Here is a 19,476-nt window from a genome sequence, read left to right on the forward strand (position 1 = left end):
ACTGATCACCATAGAGAGCGGCGGATTAGCGGCGCAGAGCGGCTAAAACGCCACTTCCGCGTTTCTACGCGCATGCGTTGTACAGCTTGCCGGCCTGAGCAGCGGGCAGCGGCAGTTCCGCGCATTGGCCACGAGGTGGCAGCAGAGACCGCGGGAAGAACTCCGGCGGCATTGCCGGGGACCCGCGGCGCAGGCCGTGGCGATCCGTTCCGCGTTGTGATGACGGGGGAAGAGCGCGAAGTTAGAAGCGGGGGGAAAAGACGAAGAAAACAAAGGGAAACTACTCCAGACCCCGGAAAGCTGTGCTAAGTGCTTATGAATATCTGTTTAAAAAGAAAACAGACTCGTTTTTGCCAGCATCCATTGCACTGTTTCTAAATATTCACATACCGAAATGTAACTGCCCGGCAAATTTAACGATAACGAAATAAAGCACTTTGGCAGAAAGCACAGGGCTATATTAACGTTTGCTCAGCCTCTGTCTTGTTCACATTTTAATGTGTTTTTTTCCAAGGTCTTTCTTCAACTCCAGGTTTCATTTTTGGCTTTTTATTCTTTTTAATGCCATAAAACGGGTAGTTTTAGGCCCTAGCAGGTCTACGCAGGCAGAGACAAAGTTGCAGTTCTGAGATTCTTGGGGACCGTTACATCATTTCCACAAAGGTTAACAAAACCTGCAGTTCTCCACTTAAGTATACAGATGGAAAACATGAATTCAGCTGCATGGAAAGAATCGATGTGTCACAGCTGCCATCGGCAGGATGGCCAGAGAGTTGTGCAGGTCCACTGCTTGCTCAGCTGCACCTTTTTGTCTGCCCTTCTCTGGTCCTCCTGCAGCTGGACAGATAGCCCACAAGGGCACGGGGGACGCAGACCCCCCCGGCCAGCTGCAGCAGTCGCTTCTGCCAGTGCTCCCTTTCCTCCCGACCATTCCCATTTTGCAGGCTGGTGCCCTGTGTGGCAGAGGAGGAGAGAGCTGCGGGCAGAAGGAAAACAGGGTGCTGGGATTCCTCCAGCCCGCTGCCAGATGTCTTCTCTGGCATGTTGGGGGTGGGCAGAGGACTGTGGGAGCAGCTTCGAGGCTCTGGGCAGGAGGGAAGGCAGCAAAGATGCAGCTTCAGGCAGCGGACTCTGAGCTGGAGCGGTGCAGCCAGGCACGGCTGCACAGCTCACAGTCTGGACACACGGAAGAAGTTCGTCCAGCTGAGGGCTGCAGGGCTGTCCTTACCAAGCGCTCCCCCATGCTGCAGTTCTGCATGGGCACCGATTGCTCAAGCTCTTCCCACTGCAGGAGCTCAGAAGCGACAACAGCCCCGACCCCAAACCAGGCAGGTAATGACAACATACACACACAGATACACACCCGCTACAGAATCTGGCACTCTGCAGTCCTCCCAGAGCTTGTTGCTGCTTTTTAGGCTGCTCCACCGCTATTCTGTCCTTTTCCCTTCATTCCCCTATGTCTCGCCCCCTTCCTTCGCCCCGTGCCATCCCCATTCCTTTTTCAGGCTTCCTCCTCTCTTTCCTCACTTCCTTCCCCGTCCCTTCCCCCACAGGCAACGGCCTGTGTTCTGCTGCTGTTTCAGCTGACAATCCTGAAACCACACTTTTCAAAGACATTGGATCAGATCGCGTACTGTCACTGATTTAAAAAAGAAAACAACAAGTGCAGTATTATGTATGGATAACAAACTCCTACCTGCTTGAAAAACAGTAGCAGCTCCTCGTCCTGGAGTGTCACCATCACCCCCACGTTGGGCTGGCACTGCTCATCTGCCCCGCACTGCTGCTCAAACTCCTGGCACAGCCTGCCACCTCCTTGTGTCACCTCCACGTGCCACCTCCTCTTGCCTCTGTAGTTCTGACCCCACGCGTCAACCCCATGTCCCTCCGTGTCCCCCCATGTCCCTGTGTCCCCATGTGCCCTCTCATGTCCCCTCAAGTCCTCCCACGCCCCCTGCCCCGCTTTGCTCCATGCCGATGTTGCCGTCTTGAGGACAGGGACGGGGATGCCTGTGGGAGTGGAGTCCGGGGAGACGTTGCTGGCCATGCGCAGTGGGGTGACGGTGTCCTCGGGGCATGGCTGTGACAGTGGGGTGAGGGTAGCACCCCACAAGTGGGGATCATTGCCCCCAAAATGGGGCTTGTGCCCCCTGCATGTGGGCAAGTTGTACGGGGAGTGTGTTCTGGAGATGCTTTGTCTGTTCTCCAGATCTGCAGTGACTTCAGCAATCCCACGTCGTGCCGCAGCAGAAATGGGTCCTGCGGTACGTCAGCGATCTGTGACTCGAGGAGCGCAGGGGCTGCACGAAGTACGCACGCTGCAGCCTCCCTACTTCTTTGGGGTTTGGGATTGATGTTGGAGCCCAATGGCTACACGGTGCCTTACAGGCAGGTGCCAGCTTCACCCACTGAGGACACCAAATCGTAAAATATTTTCACGATGGTCTTTAATCGCTGCGTGAGTAGGTAATGCACATTTCTCACTGGGGAGCCATAAGCTGACCCTGACAGTTTGGCAAACAGCACTCGCTCCACTCACACCGTAATCGCAGCCTTTTCGCTGCACATGCGGCTTCTCAGCATCTTGCTGCATCAGTATGAAAATCTGTGCTCTCCTACCTATGAGAAATTTTATCAGTTGCCTTTGAGGACATCTGACTGGAATCAAAATATGTGGGCCATCCTTGCTCATTCAGTGATAAACTTCCCCTTGCCAGACAGGCAGACCTAATTCACTTTTTTTTTTTTTTTTTATTCATGACGTTATGGGAACTTTGAGATCACAGCCTGAAGCAGTGATGGAGCATCTGGTGAGGGGTGGTGCAGCCCTGCAAGCACAGGTGGAAGCAATGCAGCTGTGGGACCAGGTGGGGCTGAGCCTGGCTCCACCCCTCCCTCACCTCATTTAAGGGCTGGCAGCCCCCAAGGCAGCGTCTTTTGCTGGAGACTGCCTGCTGTGGACTGTTGGGTGAGTGCTCTTTCCTGGAAAGAGGCAACTGATTTTTGTTCCCTGCTGTAGGGCTTTGATCTTTGCCCTCTGATCTGAGGGGATCCAAAGCTGGACTGGAGCAGCTATGTCTGCTATGCTTGTTCTTATTTTTCTTTTCAGTTCTTTGCTTAAGGGAGTGAAGGGGTTATCTCCCTTTCTCCGAACTGGTAATGGAGGGGCTGACATACATTCCTTTCTTTTGCTCTTGTCTCATTCCTGGAATGCTTCAGTCAGTCCCAAGGTAATGCTGGTTGGCTGACTGAGCATTGCAACTCTGGAAATGCCTGGAGCTAATGCGCTTTTCCGTAAAGGGATCCTGTGTTCTCCAGGTTTCCTCTGTAACTCTTCTTAAGTTCAATACCTTCTTGTGAAGTCTCTGTTCCCTCTTTCATGATTCTCATTGCCTAATCTCCAACCTGAGACTCCAAACTCGGTTTGTCTGCTACCACGTGGTCCCAATCCATTTCATGACGCGTACCCTCTGCATCCCCCTCCATGTTCCCTCTGTGACCTCGTGTCCCGCCTGTGTCTGTGTCCTCCCTGTGTCCTCTGCCCACGTCCCCTCTGTGTCTCCTGTGCCACGTACTAATTCCGCCCATGCTGAGTATTGTTTAAGGGCACGTATTTAAACTATGTTCCGTGTCTCTTTGGATCCCGTTCTGTTTTGCAGCACAATGGGGTTTAAGGGTTCTCGGGGCTCCTCTGGCTAGTGGTTTAAGCACTGTGAAATCTGTGCAGCGGATAATGAAATGCCGCGAATCCCTTGTTCGTGCATTGCTTGTATGCAGGTGGGTTTTGCGATGGGTGTAGGACGCTCACTTAAAGATGGAATGGGGGTCACAAGGGGCTCGCCTTGCTCCCTGGGCCCAATAAGCTTCCGTCCCAATAAGCTTCGTGGCTGGTAGTAGGGTGAGGTGCATGTATCGGGCTGGGACCTGAGCTTAAGAAAACCCCCGGCCCCAGTGGCCGTTTTCTTCATCCGCACGTAGTGTAATACAGTCTCCACTACTTGAGCGTACTGAACACGAGTATTCTGTTCCTGTCTTGTCTGGTTCTCTCCTAGACCTCCCTTACAGATTTGTCAGTAGTAACAGATGTCAGGGCAGTTCTCAGAGCACGCTGTGGCTGTCCACCCCAGGGTCCTAGGGTTCTTTCTGTTTTTATGGCAGACCTGGCTTCGTATTCATAGGAAACAAAGGATTGTCTTCAACTGGACCACTTCATCTGGATCGCCCCAGGTATCTCCATCCCAATTGTCAGGGGATGCTGTTAGTTTCCTAGTCTGTATGATAGCCAATCTCCCCACCCCTCTTCCTTCCATCCCCTGACCGCCATTCAATAGCTAGCTCTGCAGCTATGGGACCCACCAGTGTGATGAAGCAGTACCTCTGGTGTGCTGAATACTGGCGCTGGCACAGAGAGGCTCTATGGCTGATGTGAATCTTCCTGACTGGACTACTTGGTGAGTTTCCCCAGAGCTGTTGAGCACACAGGCTTCCCCACCTACCCTGATTGCTCACCAGGCCATCGATGTTCTTTGTGGACATGGCTTCAGGTATCATACCGGAGACTCCTTAGAGTCGGAAGCGACCATTTATGATGGTCTAGTCCAACTCGCCCACAATGAACAGGGACATTCACAGCTAGATCAGGTTGCCCTGCGTGTCACCTTGGAAGGGACAGGGCATCCACCACATCTCTGGGCAACCTGGTCCACTGTGCAGAGTCACAGAATGTCCCGGGTTGGAAGGGACCTCGAGGATCGTGAATCTCCAACCCCCCTGCTACGTGCAGGGCCATCAACCTCCCCATTTCATACTAGACCAGGCTGCCCAGGGCCCCATCCAACCTGGCCTTGAACACCTCCAGGGATGGACGGGGCATCCACAGCCTCTCTGGGCAGCTGTTCCAGCACCTCACCGCTCTCTCTGTAAAGAACTTCCCCCTGGCGTCCAACCTAAATCTTCCCTCCCCCAGCTTAAAATGTTTCCCCTTGTCCCTTGCTGTGAAAGATATTTTCCTGATATCTAACCTAAATTTTCCCTTCTTCTTTCCTTTAGCTCCCCTTTGGGTATCGAAAGGCTGTTACCAGGTCACCTCAGAGCCTTCACTTCTCCGGGCTGAACAGCCCCAGCTCTCTCAGCCTGTCCTCACAGGTGAGGCGTTTGATCCTTCGGTTCTTTTTTTTTTTTTTTTCTTGTGGCCATCCTCTGCATGTGCTCCAACGGGTCCATGTCTCTTCTGCGCTGAGGGCTCTTCATATGGACACAGTACTCCAGGTGAGGCCTCTTCAGCACAGAGCAGAGGGGCTGGATCACTTCTTTTCACCTGCTGACCGCACATCTTTTGGTGCAGACCAGGATGTGGCTGGTTTTCTGGGCTGGGAGGGCACTTTGCTGGCTCGTGTACAGCTTGGCATCCACCAGGTCTTTTGGGACAGGCCTAGGCTCAGCCCTTTCATCCCCCAGCATGTATTGGTAGTGGGGGGTTCTCTTGTCCCAGGTGCAAGACACTGCACCTGGATTTGTTGAAGCTGATGAGGTTTGTCTGTGCCCGCTGCTCAAGCCTGTCTAGGTCCCCCTGTCTGGCGTCCCGTCCCTCTGGCGTGTCACTGCTCCCCACAGCTTGGTGTTTCCAGCAAATTTTCTGAGGGTGCGCTCGATCCCGCTGGTGATGCCACTGATGAAGATACTGAAGAGTCTCAGCCCCAGCACGGACCCCTTTGAGATGCCATTCATCACCGATCGCCATCCAGACACGGAGCCATTGGCTCCTGGACTCGATCCTGCAGCCGGTTCTTTGTCCATTGAACAGTCCACTCACCGTATCCTTCCAATTTGGAAAGAAGGGTGTTGCGGGGTATTGTGTCAAAGGCCTTACTGAAGTCCAGGTAGATGATATCAGTGGTTCTTCACTTGGCTATTGATGCAGTGACACCATCACAGACAGCCAATGGATTGGTCAAGCAGGATTTACCCTTGGTCCTCTGGATGCTCCAACAGGTCCCTGTCTTTTCTGCACTAAGGACTCTACATCTGGACACGATCCCTAGATATGGGATTATGTAGAATATAGTCTCAGATAAGGGAAACCACTTTACTTCACAAGTCCTACAGGAGCTAATGAGAACTTTAGAAATGAAGTGGGAGTTCCATACTCGCCGGCACCCTCCTTCTTCAGGGAGAGTAGAATGAATCAATCAGATGCTGACAAAGCACTTGTCAAAATGGATTTTAGAGACCAAATGACCACGGACAAAGCGTTTACCTTTAGCCCTTCTCAAAATACAAACCGCTCCCAGAAAAGACTTGGGAGTATCACTGTACGAAGTGCTGTTTGGGGTGCTGTACTTGGGAGGGAGAGGTGAGATGCCCTCTCTTGAAACCAAGGATAAGTTTCTGAAGAACTATATACTCGGGTTGTCTGCTTCTCTGTTATCCCTCAAGGAACATGGACTGCTGTCTCGAGCTCCACCTCTGGAATTTCTAGTGCCCTCATTCCGTGCTGGCGGCTGGGTCCTAACACGCACGTGTAAGGAATCAAAGCTTCAGCCCGAGTGGGATGGACCATTTCAGGGGCTGCTGCTGTGGATGTCGTCTGCCTTGACTTCAGCAATGCTTTTGATACAGTCTCCCACGACATCCTGCTAATGAAGCTGAGAAAGTGTGGGATAGATGAGTGGATAATGAGGTGGGCTGAGAACTGGCTTACTGGCTGAGCTCAGGGGGCGGTGATCGGCGGTGCGGAGTGCGGGTGGAGAGCTGTGAGTGGCGGTGCTCCTTGGGGGTTGGTTCTGGGTCTGGTTGTGAAAGGTAGGTTGTGTTTTTGCAGTAGAAGCTTTTAGTGTTTTCGGTACGTAGTATTGACCTTCACTGAACTTATAACCCTCTTGTGAAATAGCTGTTTTCCTTCCACTAAGAAAGCTGTTGAACAGAGTAGAAAGTTAAAGACTGGGGGCGTTCTGACTGGGGTAGAAGTGAGCCAGGTGCAAAACAAGGCAAAGATGCGGGCTGGAGAAAGAGAGCCCAGCACAGGACAGAACGCATGTGCTCACTCTTGGAAATATGGCCCTCGTATCTCCATGGAGAAGTACAAAACATACGAAAGAACAACGGGTTGGTAATGGACCTTATATGGAAATGTATCATAGCAACAGCATCGGGGAGAGTGTAAGCCTGAGACGCTCAACCAATGAATGCCAGGAGCGCGTTACCTGCGTTGGGTTTGGAGTATAGAACGGAATGAATTTCGCTGACTGTTGCACAATCCCTCCCTCGCTAATAGGGGACATGAGCCTGTTATTGCAATGACGAATAAACTTTGCTGCTATCACTGAGATCCTGGCCTAACCTGAATTTTTTGGCTTTGAGTGTTTCTCACAGACGTGGTGTCAAAACCAAATGTGGTTAATCGTTTCAAGCCATGGCTTGGCTGCACGCATCTGCCCGCTTCGTACGAGGTTTTTCATTACCTCGGACGCTGGCTGCAAAAAATAGAGTAATAAAAATCTTGACAACATCAATTTGCTGGTTATTTGTTTATTGACAAGTACCCCTACGCGCTGAGCGCAGGTTTGGTGGGTTTGTCGAAGATTTCCTTCGTTGTCTTTGTCGTCTTCCCTTCCCTCCTCTCCCTTCTGTGTTTTTCCTCTGCCAGCAAAAGAGAGAACGGGCTGGCGATGGCTTGGTGCAGACCCACAGCAGTCCTAGCGGCGAAGTGATTTCCGCGGTCTCTGGTGCCACCGCGTGGCCGATCGGCAAAAGTGCGTCGCAGTTGTTTCCGCGATCTCTCGCGCCCCCTCGAGGCCAATCGGGGGAACTGCATCGAGGTTGTTTCAGCTGTCTCTGGTGCCCCCACGCGGTCAATCGGCAGAATTGCGGCAGCGTCGCTACGTCGCCGCAGGCAGCAGGGCGCGTGCGCGCAGGCACGCGGAAGTGGTGCTCGGTCCCCCGCGAAGTAGTGCGCATGCGCCACAAGCTTTCCAATCGCACACATTTCTTCGAAGCCCTGAGATGCAGGTGAGCAGTCAATACTTGGACCGCCGGCTCCGCGACACTTTTCTCTCTTCCGATCCAGAATGCTCCTCGTCTGTTTCCTCGGGCGGTTTTATGCCCCGGTCTGCTTCGAGAACGTACTGAACGCGCTGCAAACGACGGCGCGTGCGTTTTGCGGCCGTGAGGAAAGCGTGAGTATTGCGGCGTCGAGGCTGGCGCGCGCGCAGAGCACGTGGCACACGCGCATTGCGGGGCACAGCCAGGCGCATGCGCCGTGGCGGGCAGAGTCCGGCGCTTGCCCCGTTCGGAACAGAATCCAGTGCGTGCGTAGCGCTTTTTTTTTTCTTCTTCTTCTTTTTTTTTTTTAAACCACTGGCGCATGCGTCGTGCTTTCTCATGAATCGCGCGTCCGTACTCCGTGCTGTTGTCTCGAGAACCGCGCCTGCGTAGTGCGGTGCGGAGACTGCCGCGTGCGCGGTGCCTAGCTTGGCCCGTGTGCGTTGCTCTCGCGAGACTTGCTTTTCCGGGAACGCTGCGGTGCAGGGCTGGGGCTGGAGCCCCAAACGTCTGCTCCTCCGCCGCGGCGGCAAGCACGTTGGGTGCCACGAGGCGCTGAGGGGCAGCCGTGAGCCGACCCGGTCCGTTCCCGGGTGGGCTCGGGCATAAATCGGCGGAAATAGACGAGGGGCATCCTGGATTAGAAGGGGAAATTATCGCTGAGCCGGCGCTCCGAGAATCGGCTGCTTGCCCGTCCCCGCAGTGGTCTGTCGAAACAATTGCTATCTTTCAGTTGACGCGCGCGTGTTCGCTATTATCTGGAGGACTGATCACCATAGAGAGCGGCGGATTAGCGGCGCAGAGCGGCTAAAACGCCACTTCCGCGTTTCTACGCGCATGCGTTGTACAGCTTGCCGGCCTGAGCAGCGGGCAGCGGCAGTTCCGCGCATTGGCCACGAGGTGGCAGCAGAGACCGCGGGAAGAACTCCGGCGGCATTGCCGGGGACCCGCGGCGCAGGCCGTGGCGATCCGTTCCGCGTTGTGATGACGGGGGAAGAGCGCGAAGTTAGAAGCGGGGGGAAAAGACGAAGAAAACAAAGGGAAACTACTCCAGACCCCGGAAAGCTGTGCTAAGTGCTTATGAATATCTGTTTAAAAAGAAAACAGACTCGTTTTTGCCAGCATCCATTGCACTGTTTCTAAATATTCACATACCGAAATGTAACTGCCCGGCAAATTTAACGATAACGAAATAAAGCACTTTGGCAGAAAGCACAGGGCTATATTAACGTTTGCTCAGCCTCTGTCTTGTTCACATTTTAATGTGTTTTTTTCCAAGGTCTTTCTTCAACTCCAGGTTTCATTTTTGGCTTTTTATTCTTTTTAATGCCATAAAACGGGTAGTTTTAGGCCCTAGCAGGTCTACGCAGGCAGAGACAAAGTTGCAGTTCTGAGATTCTTGGGGACCGTTACATCATTTCCACAAAGATTAACAAAACCTGCAGTTCTCCACTTAAGTATACAGATGGAAAACATGAATTCAGCTGCATGGAAAGAATCGATGTGTCACAGCTGCCATCGGCAGGATGGCCAGAGAGTTGTGCAGGTCCACTGCTTGCTCAGCTGCACCTTTTTGTCTGCCCTTCTCTGGTCCTCCTGCAGCTGGACAGATAGCCCACAAGGGCACGGGGGACGCAGACCCCCCCGGCCAGCTGCAGCAGTCGCTTCTGCCAGTGCTCCCTTTCCTCCCGACCATTCCCATTTTGCAGGCTGGTGCCCTGTGTGGCAGAGGAGGAGAGAGCTGCGGGCAGAAGGAAAACAGGGTGCTGGGATTCCTCCAGCCCGCTGCCAGATGTCTTCTCTGGCATGTTGGGGGTGGGCAGAGGACTGTGGGAGCAGCTTCGAGGCTCTGGGCAGGAGGGAAGGCAGCAAAGATGCAGCTTCAGGCAGCGGACTCTGAGCTGGAGCGGTGCAGCCAGGCACGGCTGCACAGCTCACAGTCTGGACACACGGAAGAAGTTCGTCCAGCTGAGGGCTGCAGGGCTGTCCTTACCAAGCGCTCCCCCATGCTGCAGTTCTGCATGGGCACCGATTGCTCAAGCTCTTCCCACTGCAGGAGCTCAGAAGCGACAACAGCCCCGACCCCAAACCAGGCAGGTAATGACAACATACACACACAGATACACACCCGCTACAGAATCTGGCACTCTGCAGTCCTCCCAGAGCTTGTTGCTGCTTTTTAGGCTGCTCCACCGCTATTCTGTCCTTTTCCCTTCATTCCCCTATGTCTCGCCCCCTTCCTTCGCCCCGTGCCATCCCCATTCCTTTTTCAGGCTTCCTCCTCTCTTTCCTCACTTCCTTCCCCGTCCCTTCCCCCACAGGCAACGGCCTGTGTTCTGCTGCTGTTTCAGCTGACAATCCTGAAACCACACTTTTCAAAGACATTGGATCAGATCGCGTACTGTCACTGATTTAAAAAAGAAAACAACAAGTGCAGTATTATGTATGGATAACAAACTCCTACCTGCTTGAAAAACAGTAGCAGCTCCTCGTCCTGGAGTGTCACCATCACCCCCACGTTGGGCTGGCACTGCTCATCTGCCCCGCACTGCTGCTCAAACTCCTGGCACAGCCTGCCACCTCCTTGTGTCACCTCCACGTGCCACCTCCTCTTGCCTCTGTAGTTCTGACCCCACGCGTCAACCCCATGTCCCTCCGTGTCCCCCCATGTCCCTGTGTCCCCATGTGCCCTCTCATGTCCCCTCAAGTCCTCCCACGCCCCCTGCCCCGCTTTGCTCCATGCCGATGTTGCCGTCTTGAGGACAGGGACGGGGATGCCTGTGGGAGTGGAGTCCGGGGAGACGTTGCTGGCCATGCGCAGTGGGGTGACGGTGTCCTCGGGGCATGGCTGTGACAGTGGGGTGAGGGTAGCACCCCACAAGTGGGGATCATTGCCCCCAAAATGGGGCTTGTGCCCCCTGCATGTGGGCAAGTTGTACGGGGAGTGTGTTCTGGAGATGCTTTGTCTGTTCTCCAGATCTGCAGTGACTTCAGCAATCCCACGTCGTGCCGCAGCAGAAATGGGTCCTGCGGTACGTCAGCGATCTGTGACTCGAGGAGCGCAGGGGCTGCACGAAGTACGCACGCTGCAGCCTCCCTACTTCTTTGGGGTTTGGGATTGATGTTGGAGCCCAATGGCTACACGGTGCCTTACAGGCAGGTGCCAGCTTCACCCACTGAGGACACCAAATCGTAAAATATTTTCACGATGGTCTTTAATCGCTGCGTGAGTAGGTAATGCACATTTCTCACTGGGGAGCCATAAGCTGACCCTGACAGTTTGGCAAACAGCACTCGCTCCACTCACACCGTAATCGCAGCCTTTTCGCTGCACATGCGGCTTCTCAGCATCTTGCTGCATCAGTATGAAAATCTGTGCTCTCCTACCTATGAGAAATTTTATCAGTTGCCTTTGAGGACATCTGACTGGAATCAAAATATGTGGGCCATCCTTGCTCATTCAGTGATAAACTTCCCCTTGCCAGACAGGCAGACCTAATTCACTTTTTTTTTTTTTTTTTATTCATGACGTTATGGGAACTTTGAGATCACAGCCTGAAGCAGTGATGGAGCATCTGGTGAGGGGTGGTGCAGCCCTGCAAGCACAGGTGGAAGCAATGCAGCTGTGGGACCAGGTGGGGCTGAGCCTGGCTCCACCCCTCCCTCACCTCATTTAAGGGCTGGCAGCCCCCAAGGCAGCGTCTTTTGCTGGAGACTGCCTGCTGTGGACTGTTGGGTGAGTGCTCTTTCCTGGAAAGAGGCAACTGATTTTTGTTCCCTGCTGTAGGGCTTTGATCTTTGCCCTCTGATCTGAGGGGATCCAAAGCTGGACTGGAGCAGCTATGTCTGCTATGCTTGTTCTTATTTTTCTTTTCAGTTCTTTGCTTAAGGGAGTGAAGGGGTTATCTCCCTTTCTCCGAACTGGTAATGGAGGGGCTGACATACATTCCTTTCTTTTGCTCTTGTCTCATTCCTGGAATGCTTCAGTCAGTCCCAAGGTAATGCTGGTTGGCTGACTGAGCATTGCAACTCTGGAAATGCCTGGAGCTAATGCGCTTTTCCGTAAAGGGATCCTGTGTTCTCCAGGTTTCCTCTGTAACTCTTCTTAAGTTCAATACCTTCTTGTGAAGTCTCTGTTCCCTCTTTCATGATTCTCATTGCCTAATCTCCAACCTGAGACTCCAAACTCGGTTTGTCTGCTACCACGTGGTCCCAATCCATTTCATGACGCGTACCCTCTGCATCCCCCTCCATGTTCCCTCTGTGACCTCGTGTCCCGCCTGTGTCTGTGTCCTCCCTGTGTCCTCTGCCCACGTCCCCTCTGTGTCTCCTGTGCCACGTACTAATTCCGCCCATGCTGAGTATTGTTTAAGGGCACGTATTTAAACTATGTTCCGTGTCTCTTTGGATCCCGTTCTGTTTTGCAGCACAATGGGGTTTAAGGGTTCTCGGGGCTCCTCTGGCTAGTGGTTTAAGCACTGTGAAATCTGTGCAGCGGATAATGAAATGCCGCGAATCCCTTGTTCGTGCATTGCTTGTATGCAGGTGGGTTTTGCGATGGGTGTAGGACGCTCACTTAAAGATGGAATGGGGGTCACAAGGGGCTCGCCTTGCTCCCTGGGCCCAATAAGCTTCCGTCCCAATAAGCTTCGTGGCTGGTAGTAGGGTGAGGTGCATGTATCGGGCTGGGACCTGAGCTTAAGAAAACCCCCGGCCCCAGTGGCCGTTTTCTTCATCCGCACGTAGTGTAATACAGTCTCCACTACTTGAGCGTACTGAACACGAGTATTCTGTTCCTGTCTTGTCTGGTTCTCTCCTAGACCTCCCTTACAGATTTGTCAGTAGTAACAGATGTCAGGGCAGTTCTCAGAGCACGCTGTGGCTGTCCACCCCAGGGTCCTAGGGTTCTTTCTGTTTTTATGGCAGACCTGGCTTCGTATTCATAGGAAACAAAGGATTGTCTTCAACTGGACCACTTCATCTGGATCGCCCCAGGTATCTCCATCCCAATTGTCAGGGGATGCTGTTAGTTTCCTAGTCTGTATGATAGCCAATCTCCCCACCCCTCTTCCTTCCATCCCCTGACCGCCATTCAATAGCTAGCTCTGCAGCTATGGGACCCACCAGTGTGATGAAGCAGTACCTCTGGTGTGCTGAATACTGGCGCTGGCACAGAGAGGCTCTATGGCTGATGTGAATCTTCCTGACTGGACTACTTGGTGAGTTTCCCCAGAGCTGTTGAGCACACAGGCTTCCCCACCTACCCTGATTGCTCACCAGGCCATCGATGTTCTTTGTGGACATGGCTTCAGGTATCATACCGGAGACTCCTTAGAGTCGGAAGCGACCATTTATGATGGTCTAGTCCAACTCGCCCACAATGAACAGGGACATTCACAGCTAGATCAGGTTGCCCTGCGTGTCACCTTGGAAGGGACAGGGCATCCACCACATCTCTGGGCAACCTGGTCCACTGTGCAGAGTCACAGAATGTCCCGGGTTGGAAGGGACCTCGAGGATCGTGAATCTCCAACCCCCCTGCTACGTGCAGGGCCATCAACCTCCCCATTTCATACTAGACCAGGCTGCCCAGGGCCCCATCCAACCTGGCCTTGAACACCTCCAGGGATGGACGGGGCATCCACAGCCTCTCTGGGCAGCTGTTCCAGCACCTCACTGCTCTCTCTGTAAAGAACTTCCCCCTGGCGTCCAACCTAAATCTTCCCTCCCCCAGCTTAAAATGTTTCCCCTTGTCCCTTGCTGTGAAAGATATTTTCCTGATATCTAACCTAAATTTTCCCTTCTTCTTTCCTTTAGCTCCCCTTTGGGTATCGAAAGGCTGTTACCAGGTCACCTCAGAGCCTTCACTTCTCCGGGCTGAACAGCCCCAGCTCTCTCAGCCTGTCCTCACAGGTGAGGCGTTTGATCCTTCGGTTCTTTTTTTTTTTTTTTTCTTGTGGCCATCCTCTGCATGTGCTCCAACGGGTCCATGTCTCTTCTGCGCTGAGGGCTCTTCATATGGACACAGTACTCCAGGTGAGGCCTCTTCAGCACAGAGCAGAGGGGCAGGATCACTTCTTTTCACCTGCTGACCGCACATCTTTTGGTGCAGACCAGGATGTGGCTGGTTTTCTGGGCTGGGAGGGCACTTTGCTGGCTCGTGTACAGCTTGGCATCCACCAGGTCTTTTGGGACAGGCCTAGGCTCAGCCCTTTCATCCTCCAGCATGTATTGGTAGTGGGGGGTTCTCTTGTCCCAGGTGCAAGACACTGCACCTGGATTTGTTGAAGCTGATGAGGTTTGTCTGTGCCCGCTGCTCAAGCCTGTCTAGGTCCCCCTGTCTGGCGTCCCGTCCCTCTGGCGTGTCACTGCTCCCCACAGCTTGGTGTTTCCAGCAAATTTTCTGAGGGTGCGCTCGATCCCGCTGGTGATGCCACTGATGAAGATACTGAAGAGTCTCAGCCCCAGCACGGACCCCTTTGAGATGCCATTCATCACCGATCGCCATCCAGACACGGAGCCATTGGCTCCTGGACTCGATCCTGCAGCCGGTTCTTTGTCCATTGAACAGTCCACTCACCGTATCCTTCCAATTTGGAAAGAAGGGTGTTGCGGGGTATTGTGTCAAAGGCCTTACTGAAGTCCAGGTAGATGATATCAGTGGTTCTTCACTTGGCTATTGATGCAGTGACACCATCACAGACAGCCAATGGATTGGTCAAGCAGGATTTACCCTTGGTCCTCTGGATGCTCCAACAGGTCCCTGTCTTTTCTGCACTAAGGACTCTACATCTGGACACGATCCCTAGATATGGGATTATGTAGAATATAGTCTCAGATAAGGGAAACCACTTTACTTCACAAGTCCTACAGGAGCTAATGAGAACTTTAGAAATGAAGTGGGAGTTCCATACTCGCCGGCACCCTCCTTCTTCAGGGAGAGTAGAATGAATCAATCAGATGCTGACAAAGCACTTGTCAAAATGGATTTTAGAGACCAAATGACCACGGACAAAGCGTTTACCTTTAGCCCTTCTCAAAATACAAACCGCTCCCAGAAAAGACTTGGGAGTATCACTGTACGAAGTGCTGTTTGGGGTGCTGTACTTGGGAGGGAGAGGTGAGATGCCCTCTCTTGAAACCAAGGATAAGTTTCTGAAGAACTATATACTCGGGTTGTCTGCTTCTCTGTTATCCCTCAAGGAACATGGACTGCTGTCTCGAGCTCCACCTCTGGAATTTCTAGTGCCCTCATTCCGTGCTGGCGGCTGGGTCCTAACACGCACGTGTAAGGAATCAAAGCTTCAGCCCGAGTGGGATGGACCATTTCAGGGGCTGCTGCTGTGGATGTCGTCTGCCTTGACTTCAGCAATGCTTTTGATACAGTCTCCCACGACATCCTGCTAATGAAGCTGAGAAAGTGTGGGATAGATGAGTGGATAATGAGGTGGGCTGAGAACTGGCTTACTGGCTGAGCTCAGGGGGCGGTGATCGGCGGTGCGGAGTGCGGGTGGAGAGCTGTGAGTGGCGGTGCTCCTTGGGGGTTGGTTCTGGGTCTGGTTGTGAAAGGTAGGTTGTGTTTTTGCAGTAGAAGCTTTTAGTGTTTTCGGTACGTAGTATTGACCTTCACTGAACTTATAACCCTCTTGTGAAATAGCTGTTTTCCTTCCACTAAGAAAGCTGTTGAACAGAGTAGAAAGTTAAAGACTGGGGGCGTTCTGACTGGGGTAGAAGTGAGCCAGGTGCAAAACAAGGCAAAGATGCGGGCTGGAGAAAGAGAGCCCAGCACAGGACAGAACGCATGTGCTCACTCTTGGAAATATGGCCCTCGTATCTCCATGGAGAAGTACAAAACATACGAAAGAACAACGGGTTGGTAATGGACCTTATATGGAAATGTATCATAGCAACAGCATCGGGGAGAGTGTAAGCCTGAGACGCTCAACCAATGAATGCCAGGAGCGCGTTACCTGCGTTGGGTTTGGAGTATAGAACGGAATGAATTTCGCTGACTGTTGCACAATCCCTCCCTCGCTAATAGGGGACATGAGCCTGTTATTGCAATGACGAATAAACTTTGCTGCTATCACTGAGATCCTGGCCTAACCTGAATTTTTTGGCTTTGAGTGTTTCTCACAGACGTGGTGTCAAAACCAAATGTGGTTAATCGTTTCAAGCCATGGCTTGGCTGCACGCATCTGCCCGCTTCGTACGAGGTTTTTCATTACCTCGGACGCTGGCTGCAAAAAATAGAGTAATAAAAATCTTGACAACATCAATTTGCTGGTTATTTGTTTATTGACAAGTACCCCTACGCGCTGAGCGCAGGTTTGGTGGGTTTGTCGAAGATTTCCTTCGTTGTCTTTGTCGTCTTCCCTTCCCTCCTCTCCCTTCTGTGTTTTTCCTCTGCCAGCAAAAGAGAGAACGGGCTGGCGATGGCTTGGTGCAGACCCACAGCAGTCCTAGCGGCGAAGTGATTTCCGCGGTCTCTGGTGCCACCGCGTGGCCGATCGGCAAAAGTGCGTCGCAGTTGTTTCCGCGATCTCTCGCGCCCCCTCGAGGCCAATCGGGGGAACTGCATCGAGGTTGTTTCAGCTGTCTCTGGTGCCCCCACGCGGTCAATCGGCAGAATTGCGGCAGCGTCGCTACGTCGCCGCAGGCAGCAGGGCGCGTGCGCGCAGGCACGCGGAAGTGGTGCTCGGTCCCCCGCGAAGTAGTGCGCATGCGCCACAAGCTTTCCAATCGCACACATTTCTTCGAAGCCCTGAGATGCAGGTGAGCAGTCAATACTTGGACCGCCGGCTCCGCGACACTTTTCTCTCTTCCGATCCAGAATGCTCCTCGTCTGTTTCCTCGGGCGGTTTTATGCCCCGGTCTGCTTCGAGAACGTACTGAACGCGCTGCAAACGACGGCGCGTGCGTTTTGCGGCCGTGAGGAAAGCGTGAGTATTGCGGCGTCGAGGCTGGCGCGCGCGCAGAGCACGTGGCACACGCGCATTGCGGGGCACAGCCAGGCGCATGCGCCGTGGCGGGCAGAGTCCGGCGCTTGCCCCGTTCGGAACAGAATCCAGTGCGTGCGTAGCGCTTTTTTTTTTCTTCTTCTTCTTTTTTTTTTTTAAACCACTGGCGCATGCGTCGTGCTTTCTCATGAATCGCGCGTCCGTACTCCGTGCTGTTGTCTCGAGAACCGCGCCTGCGTAGTGCGGTGCGGAGACTGCCGCGTGCGCGGTGCCTAGCTTGGCCCGTGTGCGTTGCTCTCGCGAGACTTGCTTTTCCGGGAACGCTGCGGTGCAGGGCTGGGGCTGGAGCCCCAAACGTCTGCTCCTCCGCCGCGGCGGCAAGCACGTTGGGTGCCACGAGGCGCTGAGGGGCAGCCGTGAGCCGACCCGGTCCGTTCCCGGGTGGGCTCGGGCATAAATCGGCGGAAATAGACGAGGGGCATCCTGGATTAGAAGGGGAAATTATCGCTGAGCCGGCGCTCCGAGAATCGGCTGCTTGCCCGTCCCCGCAGTGGTCTGTCGAAACAATTGCTATCTTTCAGTTGACGCGCGCGTGTTCGCTATTATCTGGAGGACTGATCACCATAGAGAGCGGCGGATTAGCGGCGCAGAGCGGCTAAAACGCCACTTCCGCGTTTCTACGCGCATGCGTTGTACAGCTTGCCGGCCTGAGCAGCGGGCAGCGGCAGTTCCGCGCATTGGCCACGAGGTGGCAGCAGAGACCGCGGGAAGAACTCCGGCGGCATTGCCGGGGACCCGCGGCGCAGGCCGTGGCGATCCGTTCCGCGTTGTGATGACGGGGGAAGAGCGCGAAGTTAGAAGCGGGGGGAAAAGACGAAGAAAACAAAGGGAAACTACTCCAGACCCCGGAAAGCTGTGCTAAGTGCTTATGAATATCTGTTTAAAAAGAAAACAGACTCGTTTTTGCCAGCATCCATTGCACTGTTTCTAAATATTCACATACCGAAATGTAACTGCCCGGCAAATTTAACGATAACGAAATAAAGCACTTTGGCAGAAAGCACAGGGCTATATTAACGTTTGCTCAGCCTCTGTCTTGTTCACATTTTAATGTGTTTTTTTCCAAGGTCTTTCTTCAACTCCAGGTTTCATTTTTGGCTTTTTATTCTTTTTAATGCCATAAAACGGGTAGTTTTAGGCCCTAGCAGGTCTACGCAGGCAGAGACAAAGTTGCAGTTCTGAGATTCTTGGGGACCGTTACATCATTTCCACAAAGATTAACAAAACCTGCAGTTCTCCACTTAAGTATACAGATGGAAAACATGAATTCAGCTGCATGGAAAGAATCGATGTGTCACAGCTGCCATCGGCAGGATGGCCAGAGAGTTGTGCAGGTCCACTGCTTGCTCAGCTGCACCTTTTTGTCTGCCCTTCTCTGGTCCTCCTGCAGCTGGACAGATAGCCCACAAGGGCACGGGGGACGCAGACCCCCCCGGCCAGCTGCAGCAGTCGCTTCTGCCAGTGCTCCCTTTCCTCCCGACCATTCCCATTTTGCAGGCTGGTGCCCTGTGTGGCAGAGGAGGAGAGAGCTGCGGGCAGAAGGAAAACAGGGTGCTGGGATTCCTCCAGCCCGCTGCCAGATGTCTTCTCTGGCATGTTGGGGGTGGGCAGAGGACTGTGGGAGCAGCTTCGAGGCTCTGGGCAGGAGGGAAGGCAGCAAAGATGCAGCTTCAGGCAGCGGACTCTGAGCTGGAGCGGTGCAGCCAGGCACGGCTGCACAGCTCACAGTCTGGACACACGGAAGAAGTTCGTCCAGCTGAGGGCTGCAGGGCTGTCCTTACCAAGCGCTCCCCCATGCTGCAGTTCTGCATGGGCACCGATTGCTCAAGCTCTTCCCACTGCAGGAGCTCAGAAGCGACAACAGCCCCGACCCCAAACCAGGCAGGTAATGACAACATACACACACAGATACACACCCGCTACAGAATCTGGCACTCTGCAGTCCTCCCAGAGCTTGTTGCTGCTTTTTAGGCTGCTCCACCGCTATTCTGTCCTTTTCCCTTCATTCCCCTATGTCTCGCCCCCTTCCTTCGCCCCGTGCCATCCCCATTCCTTTTTCAGGCTTCCTCCTCTCTTTCCTCACTTCCTTCCCCGTCCCTTCCCCCACAGGCAACGGCCTGTGTTCTGCTGCTGTTTCAGCTGACAATCCTGAAACCACACTTTTCAAAGACATTGGATCAGATCGCGTACTGTCACTGATTTAAAAAAGAAAACAACAAGTGCAGTATTATGTATGGATAACAAACTCCTACCTGCTTGAAAAACAGTAGCAGCTCCTCATCCTGGAGTGTCACCATCACCCCCACGTTGGGCTGGCACTGCTCATCTGCCCCGCACTGCTGCTCAAACTCCTGGCACAGCCTGCCACCTCCTTGTGTCACCTCCACGTGCCACCTCCTCTTGCCTCTGTAGT

At 53.4% G+C, this 19,476-nt stretch overlaps 2 long non-coding RNA genes across 2 annotated transcripts; both read left to right on the top strand.

Moving 5' to 3' along the window:
• Positions 1-2,746: 2,746 nt before the first annotated feature.
• LOC149915658 (uncharacterized) lies at positions 2,747-7,696 on the top strand. Its single transcript, XR_016471932.1, has 4 exons — positions 2,747-4,230; positions 4,335-4,454; positions 5,053-5,148; positions 5,558-7,696. It is a non-coding gene; the product is annotated as an uncharacterized LOC149915658 (long non-coding RNA).
• A 3,858-nt stretch (positions 7,697-11,554) lies between these two features.
• Positions 11,555-16,504, top strand: LOC149915659 (uncharacterized). The gene is made up of 4 exons (XR_016471935.1): positions 11,555-13,038; positions 13,143-13,262; positions 13,861-13,956; positions 14,366-16,504. It is a non-coding gene; the product is annotated as an uncharacterized LOC149915659 (long non-coding RNA).
• The last annotated feature ends 2,972 nt before the right edge of the window (positions 16,505-19,476 follow it).

The sequence above is a fragment of the Phasianus colchicus genome, chromosome 17, assembly GCF_987193195.1.
Source record: "Phasianus colchicus chromosome 17, bPhaCol1.hap1.1, whole genome shotgun sequence".
NCBI lineage: Eukaryota > Metazoa > Chordata > Aves > Galliformes > Phasianidae > Phasianus > Phasianus colchicus.